This window comes from Protopterus annectens, chromosome 8.part0, assembly GCF_019279795.1.
Source record: "Protopterus annectens isolate FY-2018-M chromosome 8.part0, PAN1.0, whole genome shotgun sequence".
NCBI lineage: Eukaryota > Metazoa > Chordata > Ceratodontiformes > Protopteridae > Protopterus > Protopterus annectens.
In genome coordinates this window covers 506551412-506574831 of record NC_056741.1, presented here as the reverse complement: position 1 = coordinate 506574831, position 23420 = coordinate 506551412, and positions in this window count along the sequence as shown.

Here is a 23420-nt window from a genome sequence, read left to right as displayed (position 1 = left end):
GAAAAGTGTATAGTCAACCCCTGTGGATATACAGTAAGTGCCCAGCAATTACCACATAGGTGTTAACCCATTAAGTACTTAAGATGTAATAAGAGACCTGGGAACACAAGTTGATAGATATCTTGCATCGGACAAGCATGTGGCTGTAGTGGTTACAGAAACATACCATATACCCACCTAATCATGAAGGTAGTCAGATCTAGATCAGGGGAGGTCATTGTGGCTCTGCAGTCATCCTTCATTAGCGTCATAATTGACTACAATGGCCCCTGTGGGATGTACCTCAGCAGACACCTCCATCAACTGGAAAGACCCCAAAAGTACCTCACCAGGATTATCAAAGAGCTTGAACAGATGCCATGTGTTGCCTGATTAAACAAACTGCAGCTCCACACACTGCCATACTGCCCACCCAGAGGCAAGCTGTGCCTGATGTATAAAGCCATGTCCAAGCTGGAATCAATGAACATGCTGCACCTTGTACAATCTGAATGGCAGTGAGCTATGCACATGAGAGACCTGAACCCCAGCACTGACATACATAGGACAAGCTGTATTGAATGATCCATAACACAGAAGCCACCCCCACTCTTGAGTAAACTCCCAGTACAGGTTAGCCAGAGAGTCACCCAGCGACTCTCCTCAAGAGGAATCTTGATGAGTGGATGGGAGATGGTAGGTTTAACCTGGGTATCACTGGTATGTCACGGGTAGACGGAGGCACAGTATACTAACCAGGACATATGTCATGGCAAACTCCAGTTACAATGTGTGTCGAAGGACAAACACACTCTTTGACTAGCATTAGAAATGGCCTAGGGCACATCGCTAGTGTTTGCCAATGTCCACCTATGTTGTGGAATACACTACCAATGTTGGACAAGTCTGGTTTAAGTAGTCCATATCTGAACATAATGCAACATGGTCATATGTGCACAACTGGCCCCTAAACAGTCTGTTGTGATCACTATGAAAATTTAAAGCAGTGATAGGACTAAAGCCCAGGATACTGTCCACCACAGTGAAAGTACTGAACCAGTACACTATATGGTACTACAGTGTTAGGTCAGTATGAAAGGACGTTGACAACTGTATACAAAGTATCCCATGCAAACCCTTCAGGCACAGTATAATCCCTGTTGTGTTCAGAAACGAAGCAGTTGGCCAGTAAGTACACAACATGACACCCAACACACAACCATAAACGTAAGATATTGTTGAAGTTCACACTCATCCACAAATGTGGTGGACTGCAGAGTTCAACATATGGAAAGCTCACACTGGACATGCTCAAACACTTTGGTAAATGAGACATATGTCAGACAACATGCCATGGAAAGGCTGAACTGGGCATGCTCACACACTTAGTCCATATCTCAGTTTAGCAGTTAGACACACATATCTGGTATTTATATGTGTTATTCCAGGAACCAACCACATTACAGCAATCTGCCCAGTGCACACAGTTAAATGACTACAGAGACATAAGTGATATAGTGGATCCCTCTCATATTCAAACATCTCCCACAGATACACAAGTTGTTCATAGAAACAGGGAATGCTATGGCAATAAAGACCTGCAAACAGTCTATCAGCAACAAATATTGTGCATCTGACAATTAAACATATAGGTGTAGAGGTCAATACTAGGCTGTTTGCCCTAGGGAATGAAAGCTTAGCCAGAGTGTGCTTGGCATCTGCATCCCCAGTACAGTAGGCTACTGTGCTACTATAAAGTAGGTCACATAAGGCACCATTTGAAGCTAGTGTGCTGTGCCTCCATCAAGCAGGGACACAGTGGAGATCCCAGGGGTTGAATTTGCTATGCCACATCCATGTTGTTGGTGTGTGCTGGAAGAGGGTTGGTGAGGACCTCTAACAGTAAGTGGGCATCAATAACAGACTGAGGGGAGCCTTATCTGCAGTGTCTGGACAATTTCACTGTCAACACGTTGTCGTGATGATTATGAGGGATTGAAGTGTCATGCCAGTACTGTTCAGAGATGTCCTCCCTCTGTGGGCTACTGCTCTGCAATGTATTAGCTCACTCCATCTGTTGGACAGCTCATATATGGCTGGTGTACACCTGACAGGGTGTCCTGTTGTGGAGGTGTCATGGGTATATTTGGGATAGCATGATCAATGCAAACCTTCCACATGCTCATAGAATGTAATTGTCAAGGATTATGCAGAGTGGCCTGTATACTCCCCCAGCATGGGTCCTTTGAAGTCTTCCACCCCAGTCTTCACAACTGCAAAGTCTGATTTTGATAAATACACTTTGTTTGCAGTGACAACCTTGCCTGGGGGTGGGGATGGGATATGGATGTCCATGGAAAGGTGGGTATGGTCAGATATCAACAATGGTGGTCTACTTCTGGTGTGGAACAGTGAGTACCCATGTGGCAGATGGTCAGGTGCAATATGTATTCCCCCTTGTGGCTGTGGTGAGTGGTCCTGCCATAGCACATGAACTCACAAATTGTAGTGGCTGTAGGGTAATGTTGTAGAGGCCTGAGTAGTTCCCACACACAATATACCTGTACCTGATGTTAACAACTGGAATGGTGTATGTGAACACCTTCATATCTTGGCATTGTTCCCAGGGAAGCAAAGTGTGTGTCCCAGATGTGGGAGGTGTGGTCTGAACTGTTTGTCTTGTGTGTTACAGGTCCTGTGGTCATGAAGCATGGTATAAAACATAACCTGCTAGTGCTGATGTGCATATCTGACCCTGAAGTAGGTGGCTGCAAATGCATATATATGCTATCCCCCACCTGACAGGTAGTAATAGATGTACATACCTCTGTATAAATAATGATGTCAGCACCCTATAAATACTGCAGGTGCAGAGCAGCTCCTCAGTAATTCGGATAGTGCGCTCTGCTAATGTGTTTCCCTTGAGTGTCATAGTATAGTAAGGTAGGGGTTTGAATCCTGCAAATGCTCAGTGTGTGTGGGTGAGTGGGGTTGGTGTGTGCAATTCTGTGTGAGGAAAATGTCCCTTTTGGCAACTAGCAGAACACACTACAGGATGCACATTCCTCTTTCCAAACACTGATGATGTCAGCACCCTATAAGTACAGCAGGAGAAGGCAGCCCTTCCAGTAATGCGAATAGCGCGCTCCGCTAATGCATCCATCTTGAGTGTCATAATATAGCTAGGTAGGGGTTTGAATCCTATAATTGCTCAGTGTGTGTGTTTGGGTGAGGGGTGGCAAGTGTGTGTGAAAGTAATGTCCCTTTTGGCAACTAGCAGAACACACTACAGGATGCACATTCCCCTTTCCAAACACTGACGATGTCAGAACCCTATAAGTACAGCAGGAGAAGAAAAACCTCCCTATAATGCAAATAGCGCGCTCCGCTAATGTGTCTGTCTTGAGTGTCATCACATAGTTAGGTAGGGGTTTGAATCCTGCCAATGCTCAGTGTGTGTGTTTGGGTGAGAGGGCTTAGTGTGTGTGCAATTCTGTGTGAGAAATGTCTCTTTTGGCAACTAGCAGAACACACTACAGGATGCACATTCCCCTTTCCAAACACTGATGATGTCAGCACCCTATAAGTACAGCAGGAGAACTAACACCTCCCAGTAATGTGAATAGCGCGCTCCACTAATGCGTCCATCTTGAGTGTCACCACATAGTTAGGTAGGTGTTTGAATCTTGCAAATGCTCAGTGTGTGGGTGAGAAGGGTTCGTGTGTGTGCAATTCTGTGGGAGAGAAATGTCCCTTTTGGCAACTAGCAAAACACACTACAGGATGCACATTCCCCTTTCTAAACACTGATGATGTCATCACCCTATAAGTACAGCAGGAGAAGAGAAATCTCCCAGTAATGTGAATAGCGCACTCTGCTAATGCATCCGTCTAGAGTGTCATAACATAATTAAGTAGGGGTTTGAATCCTGCAAGTTTGGGTGAGGGGGGTTCATGTGTGAAAGAAATGTCCCTTTTGGTAACTAGGAAAACACACTACAGGATACACATTCCCCTTTCTAAACAGTGATGATGTCAGCACCCTATAAGTAAAGCAGGAGAAGGGAAAGCTCCCAGTAATGCAAATAGCGCGCTCTGCTAATGTGTTTGTCTTGGGTGTCATAACATAATTAAATAGGGGTTTGAATCCTGTAAATAAGTGCGTGTGTGGGGGGAGTGGAAGTAGAGTGTGTGCAATTGCATGTGTGAGAAACCTGACCCTTTTGGCAACCAGTACAACACACCAACTGCTGCATATTCCAATCTCTACACAGAGATGATGTCAGCACCCTACAAGTACAGCAGAAGAGGGTAAATCTCCCAGTAATGCAAATAGCACACTCTACTACTGCGTCTCTCACTACTGTCATAGCACAGTTAGTTATGGCTTTGAATTCCACGTGTATTTTTGTCACACAGAATGTCCATGTGTGTGGGTTGTTGTTCACAATAATGCATGACATCGATTAAACCAGTAATGGCAATGCACACAGATGATGTATGTGTGTGCCAAATACACATACATACCTGTGACCTTCAATAGTTCCCATGCCTGACGCCTGCCACATGTGAATACATGGTATTTGCACTGGATAACATTATGACTGTGGCTTTCTGTGTGGGTGCTGCATGTGGTATGTGTATATACAGTGTGAGTTGTATATGGTATCATCCTAGCAGTGAGGGATACACATCTGGTCTGGGGCATATAGTCTACATGTTGTTGATGAATAGGTGCTGCATGTTTTCCCCTGTTGTGGGAGTGGTAACAAGTTGTTCCATAGCAATGCAGTGACTACATGCTAGGAACCTTTCAGCTAGGGTGTTGTAGCTACAGTAATTCATCAGCATTTAGTAATACTTCAGCATGCTTGGTGAGGGTATGATGCCAACCAAGGTCAGGATCATACCAGACTGTGCCACATGCTCAGAGAGCCCTTCTATGTTCCCTATCAATGTAGTCCAGAGAGGTACATCACAGGTCAGCCATAGTGGCATGGACAATGACTGAGTCATATGTTTCCATGCCTCTGACTGACTTGTATGCTTGTGTTATGTGGTGGACCATAGTGCCCCACGGGCATATCATTGTGACCTTCACCTTGTCCAGCCTGGTGAGCGGGACCTCACTGTACCGGACAATAAAGGTACCTAACACAACTGTAGCAGGTGTGTTGTCTAGCTGTACAGGCTCTGACTGTTTGGCACACAGGATTGGTGTGTTATGTGTTGCACGTGCTGTGTTCCGGCATAACGTATGCCTGTATGCCAGCTGCAGAGGTGTCTGCTGCTCAGGCAGGATGCTATTCTGATGCACCACAAATGCCCCAGTGTGTTCATGTGTTTGGATTGCTGTCAGTGTAGGTCTACATCAGACTGGTATTGTAGTCACTGTAGTATTTCATGCCACCTGACAGGTTATGCCAGTACTGGGTTCAGAGTGCTTAGTCCCCAGTTTGGCTATGTGGTTGCATCTCATACATGTGTTGTACATCCATGTGTAGGGGAGAGGGTTGACTGTGTACATGTGGCAGCTGTGACATTGTCACATGACTCACATATTCCACAACTGTACCATAGAGGTGACTGACAAGTGACCTTTGCACATGCTACCATAGTATTGTGATTGCCATGGTGATTAACAGCACATAGGGCCAATGGGGAACAAGGTACAGAAGGTGAGTATGTGAGGGTGTAGTGCCTGTAATTAGTTAGCACTGGCATATATGACTGCTCACATTGTCAAATGCCAGGAAAGTCATATGCAATGTGTCACAGGCAACGTACATGCAAACAGGACAAACAGTGATATTCTGTCAAGTGAGACATGGACATACATATAGTAAGCTATGCAGATGTCACTAGGAGTCCACAGAAGCTCTGTAAATCTGCATTGCAGGTGGGATCAGTGTTCCAGGGTAACTGCAAGCAAACATTCATGCAAACAAAGCTACAGTAAGCAGGGCTGCATGTAGTCCATTGTACAACAAACAAGCTGTACCACTTCCAGTAGGTAACAGTGCAAATATGCAGGCACTATACACATGTACATGGAAATACACAGGTCAGATGGCCAGGGTCCAGTCTCAGTGCACACAAGTGTACAGACCATGTACCATCAGGATGTACAATAACTGGATGGAAACCCAGGTGCTCATACCTGCAGTAATACACATGTCAAATAACAGACACTGAGCCTTCACTCAGTGGTTCCATACTTAGTAGGATGTATGCTACCTTTCCTGCCACTACAGTATCCCTGACATTTATGGGGACTCTCCCTCCTGTGAAAGTTAGTTTTGTGTGTTGGGGCTATCTAGCATGGTATGAGATGTGAGCTTGCAGTGCTAGGGTGCTCCTGTGTGTCCTGTACCAGCCGTGCAGTACTGCACACATATCAACATCCTCAAACATCCGCATTGCAGAGTCCAGTGTGGGCAACACACCACTTGCAGTTTACACGTCCATCATTGCATACCAATACTTTCATTACCTTATCCCCTGTGCTACCTATGTATGTGGCCTTCTGTTGACATCCTTACCACCAGTATGCAAACATGTGCAGATGATACACTATGGTAAATACCATGGGTGTAGGAAACAGTACAAGACAATCATACCCTTACTGCATCAGGCATGCTGGGATATACCCACAATTATATCAGCACACAGTACTGTTAACAACATGATACTATTACTACATGCCTATGTAGTCACCCTGTGCATCAGCAACATGTTAACCTGTACCTGCACTGATGTTACAGATTGAAGGACGTGGCACAGTTTCATCATATGCACAAGGTGTGAACTTGGTATGCCTGAGTCTGCCACTGATACCACCAATTGACATGTATGTGTATGTGTGTTGGTGAGGGACAGCAGTACAAGGTGGGGCAATGTTGATGCAGTGTGTGCGTGTATGCAGTAGCCCTAGATGTTGTCAATTCGAATGTGTGTATGGATGCACACAGTTCCACCTCATGGCTGCTATATACTGGTGTTTGTGGACAGCCACAGACTGTACCTGCCAGGTCATACAGATCAGTGTCTCTGGCCACGGACATGGTACCTGTGCCTTGCAGGGGTGCTACGGACCGTATCCGGTACCAATCCAGACTGGGTACTGTCATCAGAAGCAGGTGTTTGTTGACTGGACACAGATACCTGTTGGGCCTGTCCAGAGCCACGTGCACGTGGTCTCCTGGGGTGGTCTGATGACAGCACAGACCCAGCATTGCTGGGTCTGCTGCTGGCACTATGGGGGAGGCCGCGGCCCTGGTGTCGTCCGCGACGACTGCTAGCTGCTGCTGTTGCTGGTATATGCCCACATTGACGCCGCAACCATCCACCATTGCCCTAGCTCATGGACATGTAGTTGTGGAACTGATCTAATATGTCCCCACAACGTCTGTCTAAGACATCGGTGAAATTACGGATGGCAGCCGCAATGTCACGCATACTGTCAGTCATGGCTGTGCAACATGCTGTCAGCTCCCTCAGACACTGTCTGGCGTACTGTTCCATACGTGACTGTGCCTGCATGACAGCCCGAAACATAGCTGAGGTTGTAAGACCTCTGTGTGCATCTCTGACAAGGGCAGTACGCCCACGGATGCTCCCACGAGAACCCCTGGACATCTGTCTGTGTGGTACCATCTCAGGGCCATGCCCATCGCTGCTGTGTGGGGAAGCATGTGCCACAGATACCACATTACCCTGGTCAATGACCACTGTATCCTATCCATCACCTAGGGACATTGGTGACAAAGGGTGTATTGGCAGGATGACTGTGCACATTGATGGGGTTGATAGCTGTGTACTGTCAATTGGCTGACCAATGACCGACCCTGGCACACCTTCCTGTGCCATTACACAGATGTCATCATTATCAGTACCCGTGGCACCTGATTCAGGTTCCCTGCTGCATGACACCAGAGCAGCACTAGAACCTGTGGGAGGGAAACTGGAAACACAGTTTACAATGTCTACACAATGTTACCAGTGATGCACACATGCACACATGCACACATGCACAGGTGTACACATGCACACATGCACACGTGCACACCTGCACACATGCACACATGCACACACGCACACGTGCACACATGCACACATGCACACGTGCACAGGTGCACACATGCACACGTGCACAGGTGCACACATGCACACATGCAAACATGCGCACATGCACAGGTTCACACATGCACACATGCACACAGTTGCACACTTGCACACAGTTGCACACTTGCACACTACTCAGTATGCGAGATATCAACACACAGACACAGACACACCTGCATGCATACACAGAGCACTACTAAGTGAGCCTAATATTACTATTACTATCAAGACTATTAAAGGTATTGTTAATACACACTCACCAGCATGGATAGGCTGCATTGCTGTTACACCGGAGGGACCTGCAGAAGTGAGGAAATTAATGTCAGTGGGCACAACTGTGCCATTGTTACTGAGTATGATACAGGTCAGTAGTACAACAGATGCCTTTCACAGATCAGCTGCTGATATTGAGAATATCACACTAGCACATTAAATACTATGATGACAGCTACAAACCAAGGACACACCTCACACATGCATTAACTACCAGTGTACACAACAGTCAACTATACATATGGCATATTACCTGCACGCTCGTAGTCTTGGTGCTGTGTGGCTCCAGCCTCCATCATAATGCAGGTCTGCTGCTGTTGTTGTTGTTGGCGGGCTGGAGCCACAACACTTATGAGTAGTCCCTCCAGTCTGGTGAGTGGGGATGTAGCCACCCACCACCTGTGGCAACCTGTTGCCTGTGGATATCCGATGCACGCTGACGGACATTTCTGATTAAATCACTGCAGTGATGTCGTACCTGCTCATATGTCCTATTATGTGTGCCTATGTCATTTACCCGACGGACCAGGCCTTGCCACAGTGCAGCCTTCTCCTGCTGATTCTGGCTGGTGCAGGAAAAGAGTATTACATAATCCCGCACCAAGCTCTGGTGTATTTCCTCATCCTCAGCTGCAGAGTACGCTGGATTGCGCTGGTGAGCCATGGTCCTAAAAAAGGAAATAACATGATATCAGCAAAATATGTCAGCAGAATTTGGCACACATACTACACATGCTACTCGACTGTTGTGATACAACATATCTCACATATATAGCATCTGTCTGTCTATTGGTGGATACACATGAAAATGGCCAGGTATCAGTGCTCAGCCAATAACTGTGCAACAGTATCTGGCACACTCCATACAACATACTACCAAACCCCAGCAGTCAGAACACTGATTCAGGTCCAAAGCACCTCCTCACTCTGGGGGTTTGTATCCAGGTACTGTATGGGGTACATCATCAACTACTGTGATCTGACCACAAACTAATTGCCCTGGATATACATATCCCACCTCCACCACCAGTACAAACGACTACAGTGAATAGCATTTCAAATGCAAACTTTACACTTCATAACACTGAGATGGTATCCTTTAAGCCCACTGGGCCAGTGGAAGACACAACCCACAATGCTGACTCCTTCACAAATGATTTCTACAGACATCTCCGAGAATGCATGGATCATGCAATCCCATATAAGACCAAGACACTCTCCACAAAGGGAAAGCATCCTGTCTGGTGGACCCCAGCCATAGACAGATTGTATAACAAAAGATGGAAGCTACTGCAAGACAGAGTATAATTCCATAAAGGGAAGGCATGTCTGATCAGCACTAGTAAAGAGCTATTTTCTCTCATACAAACATCCATGGGCAACTTTGAGAGGGAAATCACCAGGGACACTATAGATAACCACAAGGCCTTCTTCAGTTATGTTAGAAACCTGGTCAGAAACCCTCCGATATGCTCATAGTTAGTACACAACAACAAATAATTCACTGAACCCACATATATTGGCAACATTGTGGCAGACAGGTTCAGTGCAAGTTTCCCCCCTCCCTCTCCCCCAAACTAAGACATACTTATCCCAGCTGAATGTAACCTCCCAGTCATCACAGATGTCCAGGTGAGAGCCGCCCTCAGAAAAGCAGAAAACACAGCATCAATGGGACCTGATGGTATCCCCGGTTGCATGCTACATGAACTCCAAGAGGAGGTAAACACACATATAGAAGTGCTATGTAACACTAGCCTGATTACAGGATATGTACCTGCACACTGGCATACAGCAGCAGTGGTTCCACTCCATGAAGGTGGCACCTCTACATACCAGTACAATACAACACAATACAATACATTACAATACAATATAATACAATACAATATGCTATTGCCCCTGGGACTACAGCAGCATACTGTTCTGCTACCCTGACCATTGTGACACATGTGATGTGATGGTACCTGCTCCTGTCAAACAGTTACACAGGGTGACTCATATGGCATATTACCTATCTGACTAACATTCAGCAGGGGTATGTCTGACATGTACTCATGGGGAGTCTTGCTTCTTAACGCTGTGTGGTTTATTGCAGGGTATGTCTTATCTGTGGGTAGGAACCTGTACCTCCGCCATGTGCTCTACTGCGGTGTCAAGGATGACACACAGCAGTCATTTAGGTTGTGGATGGTGTGAGGTGTTACTATGGTTGTTGGACATCTGTCATGGGTGTGACTTAAGTATGTAAATCCAGGAGTGGTAACCTTTATGTGGGTAGTATGTGTGTACCCTGTGGTGTTGTCAGTCACTGTGCATTGGTAATGTGTTTGAGTGCATTGTCACAGTGTTGTACATGTCACTGTGTCCTTCTTCATATCTGTAGCTGTCATGTGAGGTACATACCGCGGCAGCCATTGTGTGGTGTGGAGGGGTACACTGACCTACATGTCCATAGCTGACACACCATGTCTGCTGACACATATCATGTGCAGGTATTCCAGGAATAGTGTGCCACTGTGACTATCATTGGGGGGACAATTGTACACATTTATGACCCTGTTCACCCCTGACATATGCAGTGGTGGGCAGCCAATCACATATCTGGTGGTTACTGGTGTAGGTGATTTGAAATGGGGTATGGTACTCCAGTTTCGACACTGGTGTTCACTCCATGCCTTTGTCACCAGGCACCTGTTGCATTAAATCTGTACACATGTGCCTCACTCAGAATATATATACATCTCTCTCTCTCTCTCCATATATATATATATATATATATATATATATATATATATATATATATATATATATATACATATATATATATGTATATGTATAAATATATATATATAAATATATATATATATATATATATATATATATATATATATATATATATATATATATATGTCTGTATACATATACACATATATATATATGTACATATATTTCTATAGATATGGAGAGAGGGAGTGTGACAGAGGGGGTGAGAGTGACAGAGGGGGTGGGACAGGGGGAGTGTGAGATCGTCATATGCAGTCATATCTGTAGATAGTCAGATCTGTCTATGTATATGTATCTACATATATCTATATCTGTATGTGTGTATTACATATATATGTTTCTACATATTCTATCTATCTACATCTGTCTATGTATTCCTACATCCCTCTCTATGTATGTATACATATATGCATATTATATATATATATATATATATATATATATATATATATATATATATACATACATACATACATATATTGACATACATACATACGTATTCATATGATAGATAGGTATATCAACATGTTTGTTTACAAAACTATACACACACTAACATATTGCTAAACATACATAACTGTGAAACCTACTTTGTACATTGCACTACAACCTACATTCAACCTACATTGATATATGCACATAGATGCTCTCACATACATATGTATGTACAGCCTTCACTGATAGTTGCTGTATGTCCCCTGCCCTATGTACATCTTCATATACATATGGATACAGACCAATGACACATATGGAGGGTTCATAGTATGTAGACTTTTAAAGTATTACTTTACATTACCTGTGTTTGTCACAGCTGCTTGCATTGCCGTTTGGTTTGATGTCCTGCTGCTGCTCCAATTGGCAGATATCAGCTTTCGAGTGGGTTTTGATGAGTGTTTTTGTTTGTGTAATTTTTATTTTATTTTTCTCTCTCTCTCTCTCTCTCTCTCTGTCTCTCTCTCTCTCTCTCTCTCTCTCTCTCCCTACCTCCAGAGGGTGCAATGAAAGTATTGCATGTGTGGACTGGGAGTGCAGCATGCTTTTGTAGGTATCTGCATATGTCCGTGTGATGGCCTCTGTACCAGTTGTTAGCCTGCATTTGCTAATTGCATGCAGCCAGTTGTGTACTGATTGCAGTTCTCACTGTGATTCCAGGACAGTGCTATAAAAAAGTATGTGAGATAGGCATAGACCTTTCAGAGTTTAAGGGCAGGGACCATGCTGGTATGCTGTGGACACTGTTCTGTGAGTGTAAAGGTTAGTATCTCTCTCATATTTCTGGCTGTGTTGTAGATTAACATTTCTCCATTCATTTCTCCAGTTTCCTGTACTAAGTGTGTATGTACACTGACACCTAAGACTACTACTACTGTTAATGTGGGTGTGTGTGCTTTCCTGTGGGACATGTGGTGTAACTGGTATATAGCAGTGGTTCTTGCACTTTGTTGTTATGGCTTCAATATTTGCCCTTTACATTCACTACTTGTATGCCTGCTAGGTGTCGTGTCAGTGGTTCTTGCACTTTGTTGCTATGGCTTCAATATTTGCCCTTTACATTCACTACTTGTATGCCTGCTAGGTGTCTTGACTGTAGTGTGTTGCTGTGGGTTTGCTATTTTCCATGTACATTCACACCTTGGAATAATTGCTATATCTGCTAGGGTGTTACTGCATGCAGTGTGGTCTGGCCATGGTGTGGGCCTTGACATCTATTAGGGTATTTGAGTATGCTGCTGAGCAGGCCCCAGAGACTCTCAGATACATCTTTTATCTGCCTCATGGAATGGTACATATCAGTGGGGTACACCCATTAAATTGCCTGGTATTCTGCAGTTGTGACTATGGGTTAGCATGAGCATATGTATTACTACACTATTTCCGACGTGTAAGTGGTGCATACATTCAGTACTTCATAGTTACCATTGCATGTGTTGTAACACCTTTCTGCCTACTGTTTGTACATTTCACAGGGAGTCTGTGGGGCATCCCTGTAACTCAGTCACTGTTGCTATGTCTAGGCTTTTAACTATTCAAATATGGCAATGTCAGACCTCTCAAGTGTACAGATATTTGCAGGATGTCCTCATTTTTGCCTCATATTTTGGTCCATATCTCATAAACAGCTTTTTCTGGCAAATCACTCTGGGCTTAAGTCAGACTATAGTGACAAACATTTCAGTTTCAGACTTCATACCCTTCCAAACATCCAACATAATGCAAAACCTGTTACTCTCTCAACTGTCTAAGATTGTTGGAGCAATATTTGGAATGTGTCCTTGTTTTTGGGCCTTTGATCCACATTTTTTATTACTTAGTCCGGATGTGTTGCTGTAAGAGGTTGTGGGGTATGGGCAGTAATTATCCTGCTGTGATTATGTGTGTGGCTTGCAAGGTGCTACAGTGACATTATTACCTACTAGCTACCAACTAGCATGGCTGTTTCTGTTCACACACTACTATTATAGAAATCCACTACATTTGACAGTAAATATACATGACATGCTTTGTGTACTACACATCCTATATTCCCTTTACATTCATTCCTACTATTACATGATATATTTATTGCAGCACAATGTTCATATATAACAGTCATGGCTTAGTGGTAAGTCATGCAGACTACTGTTTCCAAGGTCCTGGGTTCGTGACTGACAGTGGGATTTTATTTTGCTTTTGAGCAGACTACAGGCCTTGTCATTCAGAGTGACTAAGGCACTTTTAAGCAGTTGTAACCGGGTTAGCACTGGTTTGTGCGGAGCTCACACATGCGCACTGGCGCTTAGCTCTGCGCACACCCGCTTACAACTGCTTAAAAGTGCTTACTCTTGCGCACACCCGCGCTAATTTCTTTGAAAGAAATGAAAATGGGGAGACAGGAAAGTGGTGGAAAAGGGGTCACAAAGAGGGTAAGACAGTAGGGAAACAAGCTTGGGTTTTGCAGGGGGGATGTAGGTAAGGCCCATAGCTGCCCATTTCTTCATCAGCAACAGCTGTGCATAAGTTTGTAATTTGGTGTGACATTTGAAACCTTCCACCTCTGAGAGAGGTGTAAGGACAACAATAATACTTGTTGTACAGCCAATTGTAATTGACAGTTTCCATGTCCAGCAGACATGTGTGCGAAATGGGCAGCTATGTATGGGATGTAATTTTTTTGTTGGTACAGAGTGCCCTTTTTTTTTTTCAGGTGAGAGTGGTATGTCAGGTACAGGAAGTCGGTATAGCTGGGGAGGTAGGCTTTTGTAGGTTAACAGACAAGACAAACAAGATGCATACATGGGCGGTGTATGACACATGTGGGGGGTTTACACAATTGACAGAGACTGATGTTTGGATATCTAGAGCCCATGAGCCCACAGATAGCAACAGTGGAACTGATATCCCCACCCATGGGCAGTTGCCACTGTGCCTTCACTGCCCAGGATGGGGCTGTGCTGGGGGCTGTGTAGGCCAGGCAGCAGGCACACCCGTTAGTTGTGCCACCCATGCCTCAAGCTGGCGTAGGGTCCCAAGAACAGCTTCCCGGATCTCCCTATGCACCACAGTCCGTACATTACGGAGGGTGAGTGGATGTTCTCCTCCGGCCACACTTGCAGAGGGGGTTGTGCCCCATCCCCTGCAGCGCTTCCACCTGCAGGTGGCACAGGGCCACCGAAGGAGGGTCCGGCCTGGGCACTACTGCCAGGTGCACTCACCAGCTGAGGAGGGAAAGATGGGTCCGCTGGAACCCGCCTTCCCTGTCATCCTATGTTTTGCATTATGTCATGACAATTTGGGTTAGTAACGTACAATACCATTCACAATTAGTTGTAACAGCATGCATTAGTATTCCCATTAACCAAACACACAGATATTCAAACCATTGAACAGCAGGCATAACACATGCATATTTTGAACAGCAATACACATTCCAACAGCATGCAGGGGTGATTGATGGCAACAGGCCATCAGGTTTGGATGTATGAACAGGGCAGATGCATCAATGTGCATGCAAATATGTATGAACCAACAGGACAAATGTCCAGGGGTGTTAATTGTGATTGCACATACCAATTTCACGTGGAATGGATTATATGTGGTTATAGGGTAGGGCGAAGAAAATTTAATTAACAACTTCAAATACCAATACATATGCTGTACATTTCTAATAGCTGCAGATATATACACACTACAGTTCTGCCTACAGTTTCCTATGTGATAACTACTTCAAGTTGGTGATAGGAATGTTACTGCTACATCAATATACATTTTCATTTTTATTCATACAGATTCATATCTGGCTCTGTTCAGCTACATCATCCTGCTACATTTGCTCTATATAGCTATAGACAACTGTGGATGTTTGGTATTTCAGACAACCATACTATCTGCATATTGCAGACTGAGAGCAACATATCCAAATTTTGGGATACACATTCCAGCTGCGGTACCGTTTTCAACACATGTTACTGTTTGGTTCTGCCTGTCACATTCATTTCTTTCTGTACTGACTGCAGTATACTTTATTCAGGAGTTATTACTACTTTATTGGTGGATTTATAACTCTTTCTCACACTCCCTCACTTGTTTTATTTTTACAATTCAGGATGGTACTTAATTCTAGGCTTTATTGACAAGTTTTACCTGTAGTTATAACAATCCTTTCCAACAGTCTCACTTCTGTCATGTTTCTGTATTTCACCAGGGATATATTTCACACGTGTTTTACCCAGCTTCTGCAGCTGTACTTTTCAGCCTGCTGCAGGTTATGTACTATTATATTACAGGTTTATTTCAGACTTGTTTCATTTTTATGTTTGGATTACATATTGCATCACACTTTTGTAATCAAGCAATACTTGCAAACCCTCTTACACTGTTACTTGCACATTTTATTAATTAGTGACTACACTGCACTCTTTTGCTAACTGTCATACTTATATATTTATTTACAGTTACAGGGAGAGAATTACTGACCTGCCTGGTGGCGCAACCATGCCAGCCTATCCCCATAGGCTCTACGGTTTGCAGAACGGACACCTGCAGCTGTAATATAAATAAAGTAATATTGGAATACACATCTTCATAATATCAGCTAGGTTAATTTCTTACATAAATAATTACATGTAACTTACTCAGTAGTGGGGCGTTGGGCATTTGCCGGGCCTCCTGGATCCAACGGTTCAGTTGGTCCTGCTTCCATCTCTTCAGGTCCGCATGGTGGTGACAGACCTGCTCACCAGTCCTTGGTATCCCTGTGGCACTGGTGAGATCATGAGACAACCGGTCCCATGCCTCAGCCCTATATGCTCCCCACAGGACCTGGCCCTGCATGAGTTGGGCCTCATGATTGTGGACAAGGAGCCAAACCATATATTTGGACTCCTCAATGCCCCACCTCTGTGCTCAGAAGCAACTACCCTCACCTATACCTGACATTCTGGCTGCAAGTCGGTTCTACAATCGGTTATGCTGTGTATTCCCGCCTATGGGGCTTATATATGCCGTTTTTCCTGCACTTATCTGTGATTGGCCATTTTGGAATTGTATCAGCTTCACAAAACCTGCTTTGTCATGCTCCTGTTTCTATTCATTCCTATATATATATGCTATTACTGCATTTTTAAGTGCAGCTGTCATGGCTTAGTGGTCCAGTACTTTGGCTGTGATGCATGGTATCCTGGGTTCGAACCCGGCCACTGCTTTTTATATTTTATGACTGTCTACACAGGCTAGGAGGTGTGTCTATGTAAAGGCAGTTTTGTTACAGCTTGCTCAATGTTGCCTGTCGGTTAGCTTGTTGGCGCGGCGTGCAGCTCCACGCAAATGGGTTACGCTGGCTTACGCGTCATTTGGCTGTCAGCACGCATATTACGCTCAGCTCAGCTATGGGCACACAGTTTCAGCATGTTAAAATGCTGCTCAACCTCGGGCACTCATTTTACACCTGTTAAAACACTGCTCACCTACAGGCAGATGTACTCAACTTGTTAGACTGTAGCTCAGCTATAGGCACATCTGACATATTTTTTTTTTATTATCTCACATTTCTTCAAAATACATGACCCATTTCATTACATTTTACATAAAATATAATTTTATATGTGTACATATATGTCAGGGACTTGTTTTGTGAATATTTCACTAAAAATAAAAATTGATGTTGTGGGGGCTCAAACCATGACTGCCTGCTCTTCAGTCGACGTCTCTACCGGTACGCTATTGCTTTTTGGCTTACTTTGCATATGTAGTTATTATATGCTTTTCTACTGACTGCTAACTGTGGCTAAGCTACGGGCATGCCCGAGCAAACGAGCACACTCACGGGCAAACATCTTTACAATTTAAAAAAAAAATTATAAGATGTTCATTTCTACATTTTATGTTCGTAGTCTGTGGGGCATGTGTTGTGTTGTGTTTATTCACATTTAAACGGACTATGTCATGGGGGTTTACTTTTGGGACTTTTACTCTTCTGGGGGCATGTCCATTTGCAGGGCTCGGCCTACGGACACACCCTCGACTGTCTTCCACGGACCGTGTTAGCCTTAGGTGTGATTCAGCATGCCCTCATGCATATGCATGACATGCTGACGTCACACCGTTTAACTGCAGCCTCCGTGTAAGCCTTGTAACTCTTACACAGAGGCTTCGTGAATCTTGCCCAAAGTCTTCACTTTCTGGAGTACTGCAGTATATAACAGTTCCATTATGCATACTTTTGTGTCATGGCTGTGCAATGTAAACATACACACACACACAACAAAATATAACAATTAGAATAAAGCTGTCCTATCGAGTTATACTATATATATATATATATATATATATATATATATATATATATATCTTTATATAGAACACACACACACACACACACACACACACACACACACACACACACACACACACACACACACACACACACACACAAATACACACACTGTAAATTTATTCTGAAGTTCTGTATTTCCATAAGGGAAATGAAGAGGCACCAGTTCACAAAGCTTTTCAAAATATACAGAAATCGTGGACCAAATTCAGAAAACATATTATGAGACATTTCTGCATTCAGAGGCAACTCTACAATGGTGCTTTTGCATTAAGGTATACAGAGCCATGGTGGATTGTCTCTATAGTGATGCTATATGCTAATGAGGAAATCCAGGGGAGAGGCTTATCCTAATTAGCTATGTGCTTTTTCCCAGATCTAACTGAATATGCTGATCTGCACTAACAGTAGTCAACAATAATTCATAGACATGAACATTAGCAGGTAATGAGGTCTTTCCTCATTGTGGCTAATGAGTCTTTGAACTGCTATATTATGCATTGAGGACACTGGTCCTTTTTACTGCAGCCATTACCATGAGCACTGGTGGTCTTTCTTAATCAATGAGAGGAAATTCATGTTATTTTTATAGCACTTGTTAATATTCTGTGTAGTCCTCCCAGTAATTGGTTTCAAGAGAAAACAAAGTCTAGGACTGTAGCTATCTCTTAGATGCACCAAAGTCCAACTCTTAGTGGTAAGTAACCAGCAGGTACACCTCTATACAAGCTGCAAATTGTCTGTTGTACTTCACACCTCTAAGAACTTAGGTTCATAGGTTCATAGGTTCATAGGTTGGTACTGGGCTATCTGCCCGAAGGCATATATTAGCCCAGCCATGTTGTGCGGTATTCACCGCCCCTTTAGTAGTTCCCTAGACCCTTGTACTAGCAGCTAGTACCCTTGGCCCCTATCTAGTAGTGCTGTTGGTGTGATCCCCGGTGTGAACATTCTGTTACCCATCCACTCATCAAGGTTCCTCTTGAAGAGTGATAGTGAGAGGCTCTGTCTTATGTAGATCGGGACCCTGTTCCATAGTAAGGGAAGTCTCTGCAAAGGAATCTATCCTCCAGCATGTTCTATTCATTGTTGTGTTGAGGTTTATATCCCTAGAGCATGTAGCTCGAGTAGATTTGGTTTTGCTAAGATGAAGCATGTTCAACAATTCTGGGTTGGACATGGCTCTGTCTAGACAGAGATCGCCTCTGAGAAAGCGGTATGCAACAGAGAACAGTCTTAGCTTTTTCAATTGTGCTGCATAGGGCAACTGTTTGAGGCCAGTAATCCTCTTGGTTAGGTACCTTTGTGGTCTCTCCAGCTGCTGGAGATGTCTAGCCAGGTACATTCCAATTGGTGCATTGTACTCAATAATGGGTCTGATGAGGGAAGAGTAGAGGGGCACCATTGCATCCTTAGATCTTGATGCGAACCCTTTCGTGATCAGATGGGTCACATAGAAGTATTTTCTAACCACTTCGGCAACATGGTTATCAAAGTAAAGCTGACTATCTACTTGGGTCCATAGATCCCTTATTTCTTCTTCAGATTTCAGGAGATTACATCCTATGTTGTAGTTTGCGGGTACTCTGTTTTTTCCAAAGGGGATTACTACACATTTTTTTGCATTTAGCTTGAGACCATGGCTTTGACACCATGCATCAGTCTCATTTAGGCCCTTCTGGAGGATCTCCATGTCGGCTGGAGACTCTATTATAGCACCCAGTTTGCAGTCGTCTGCAAACTTAGTCAGCCACAGCCCTTCCGTGCTTGCCTGTACTTCTGAGAAGTATATGCCAAACAGGAGGGGCCCCACGACAGAGCCCTGAGACACACCAATCATTACAGATCTGGATTCGGACATAGATCCTGCTACTCTTACTTCATGGGATCTGTCTGAGAGCCAGTTTGCGATCCATCTTGTGACATAAGGGTTTATGCCCAGGCTGGTGAGCTTATCAATAATACCTGAATGGGGAATGGTGTCACATGCTTTAGCAAGGTCAAGGTAAGCCGTGTGTACCTACTTTCCCTTATCTATAGCCTGAGTAACTGTCTCAAAGAAATCCACCAGGTTCAGGAGGCATGATCTGCCCTTGACGAAGCCGAACTGTGTGGGAACTTCAGAAATACTCCTGCCTACCTCTTTTCTGATCCTCAGCTTGAGGAAGTAACTTCCATAATTACTCCAAACAAGCATGTACCCTTCTATATGCATCAGGAATTGCAATTTACTAGCTAACACAACCCAATTTTTTGACTATAGTTTTGTTAGAATATTCCCACATATCACTTACTTTGTTTTTTTAATAGTACACTGCACACAACATGTTGTAACTATCCCCCTTTCAGCACAAAAACATTGTCTTTTACTTAGTATGATGGTTTGTGAGAAACTGACAATCTATCAGTATTCTGATTTTCTAGTCTTGCCCTGCAGGCCACTTTGAACTGTAAGGGTTGCAGAGCTGGTGCCCATCAGTACCACTTGGTATTGCCATGCATCTGCTTAGCCAGCCATTGTAGAGGCACACAGTCAGTCAATAAGCTGAAATACCTACCCCAAAATAGTGCTTCAAGGAACAGAAGGCCCACTTGATTGCTAGATGTTTCTTATTTTGATGGAATGTCTCATTTATACACTATTAAACACTCTGCAGCTGTAACACCTAGGATGCTCCTCACATTGAATCTCTTGGGATAACACCCTTCTTAACCTACCTCAGATTCATTAGTATATAGGGTAAATTCATTATTATAAAATCTGGAGTCAGAGATTCCAAACATAGTTTTGTTTTTATTTCACAAGATACTCTATATGCCTCAAGAAGTCACTGCTGCTTGACAGGTGTGTTTCCTTTTTGTAGCTCTGTCAAAGGACAGGCAATATTTCCACAAATAGGTGAAACTTTCTATAGTATCCAGCTAATCTAAAGAAAGCCTTCACCTATCTTTTAATGCAGGGTTTAGTCCAAATCGTCATGACATATTTTATTTTTTTCTAGTTGTGGTCTTACAAGCCCCTTTCTATAAGATATCCTAAATAATTGGATTCGACCATTGCCAGTTTATTTTTTAACATTCACAATTAAACAAGGCTTTCTTATGGATACTAACACACCCTGGTCTTTTGATAAGTGAGGTTCCTAGTCTCTGAATGAATGACCCATGTCATCCAGGAAGGATGCAACATATCAGAAGTGATGTTGCAGTGTTTTGATAGTCAGACTGTGAAAGGTAGGTGGCGCTCCATGTTAGCTGAATAGTAGTACTATCAGCTGAAACAGACCTTTTCAGGTTACAAAGTCTGTTTTTTTTTTTTTTTATGTGGCTGAGGTTTAATTGGTATCTACAAATATCAAGTACAAATAACAAATAACAATAAAGTATTTAGCTTTTCTCTTCTACTGGAATCATACAGCAAACATTGTATCTTACATGAAAAGGGATACTGGCTATCAACTGCTTATAGATACATGCACTTATATACTGAATATTATAATCTTTAACATTCTAACATAAGGCTACTGCCCACCTTTCAAAAGGCAAAAAGCCATATCATGTAGAAAGTACTATCATTGTGGTCAGACAAAAATTCAAATTCACTATTGGAGAAAAAGTCATTTCCAGAATTGGACCATCTATGTGACATTAGCTGCCTACAAATATAAGAAGCATAGATCTCTCCAAACATTAAAAAAAATGTGTTTTTGTAATACCAGCTAATGTTGCACCATATATATATATATATATATAATGTATATTTGAATCATTATGTCTGTGTTATATACTTATATATTACTTAACCTGAATGAATTACTTAAACTGATACTTTTATATAAAATTGTGTGTGTTATTGTACAGTTGTTTATGGGTAATAACTGAAAAAGCTCAACAGACCAGCTCATCTACCCAGTTATTACACTGGAACATAAAATAAAAAAAAAAATAACATAAAGAAGTGTCATGTATCTGGCCTTTCCTAGGATTTCTATCAACTTATCAATTCTTGAAGTGGGATTGTTCTTAAATTTTGAAATGTTATTCACCTTGAAAAGTCATTACAGAATCTAATACTTCAGCCAGTTTAGGAATGACCAATACTGTGCTGCTTTGGTGACTCTCATATCATTCCTAGCTTGAGCATCTTTTGAATGTCTTTTCTTACTTTTTTTTTCATTGTGCTATTCTGTAAAGTCTCAGTTTGACCATTGTTTAAAGAATTGTCACTATATTCTATCAGTTTAGCTTTCTCAGGCTTGTCTGAGAATGTTCTTTTGTTTCCTAAGATACATTTTCTTACTTCTTGCTTTATACTTTTGACAAGGGTTCCTCTTGCTGTATTTTAGGTAGAGATTCTCTGTCATCTCCAGTAAGTACATCAGGTTGGTAGCTCACTGTTACATGTTTCTATTCTTTCCCTGGCTTCAGGGCATTAATGAGATACATTTGCTCTGTTTTTATCTGCCCTAGTTATCAAGCATTATAGGTCATAGCCAATGTTATTTCAGTCTCCACAAATGATCCTTGACATGTAGGTAGAATTTGATTTCCATGGACAGCACTAACACAAAACAGGTCTATATCACTGCCACGAAAACACAAGTACTTGAACACCTATCTATAGAACCCAATACAGTACACAGCTGTTTTATCAAATGTTCACATCAGCGAACATTTTCCCAGGGCAAAGGGTTAGCTGTCCAATATCCAGAAATTTCCTTTTTCCCTACTGTAGTGTGACCTTGGAGTGGGTATATTTAAGTAGGGGGAGTGGGGGGTGCAGCACTCACATTGGGGGTATGGGTCAATATACTGCTGGGTGTATATTGCTTGGCATGTTGGGCAGCTAATTCTTTGTCCTGGGCAAAGTTTTGCTGATGTGTAGGTTCGATGAAAAGACACTTCACTGTACTGGGATCAATGGATAGGTGTTTGAGTACTTGTGTTTTCATGGAAGTGATATAGACCTCACAAAACACATAATTGTCTAGGTTAAATTCTCTGCATTGGACATTTTTTATTATAAACCATTGTTTTATTTCTTGGTGTCTCTGCATGTTGTCCCTTATATCAGCATAGTCATTTTTGTTCTGCAAACTGACATCATATTCTATCACAGTTTTTAATGGATTTTTCTCCACTTGCCAAGTTGACCTACCAAATTTTATGTAGTCATCAGGAAATTTGCAATATGAAACTTCACAAGATGTAAAACTTGTTGCAACTTGTAGCATCCGTCTGCAAGCAATCAGTGGGTTAACAACTAGTCCCAAATGTTTATCATTTACAGCAATAAAATTCATTAGCATTGACTTCACTGTATTCTGTATATAACATCGGGCCAGATTCAGGAAGGCTTACACGGAGTTCAAGAGTAGTGTAAGCCTCCGTGTAAGCTTCCCGATTCAGGTACAGCCCAAACCTCCGTGTAAGAGACAGCTAACACGCT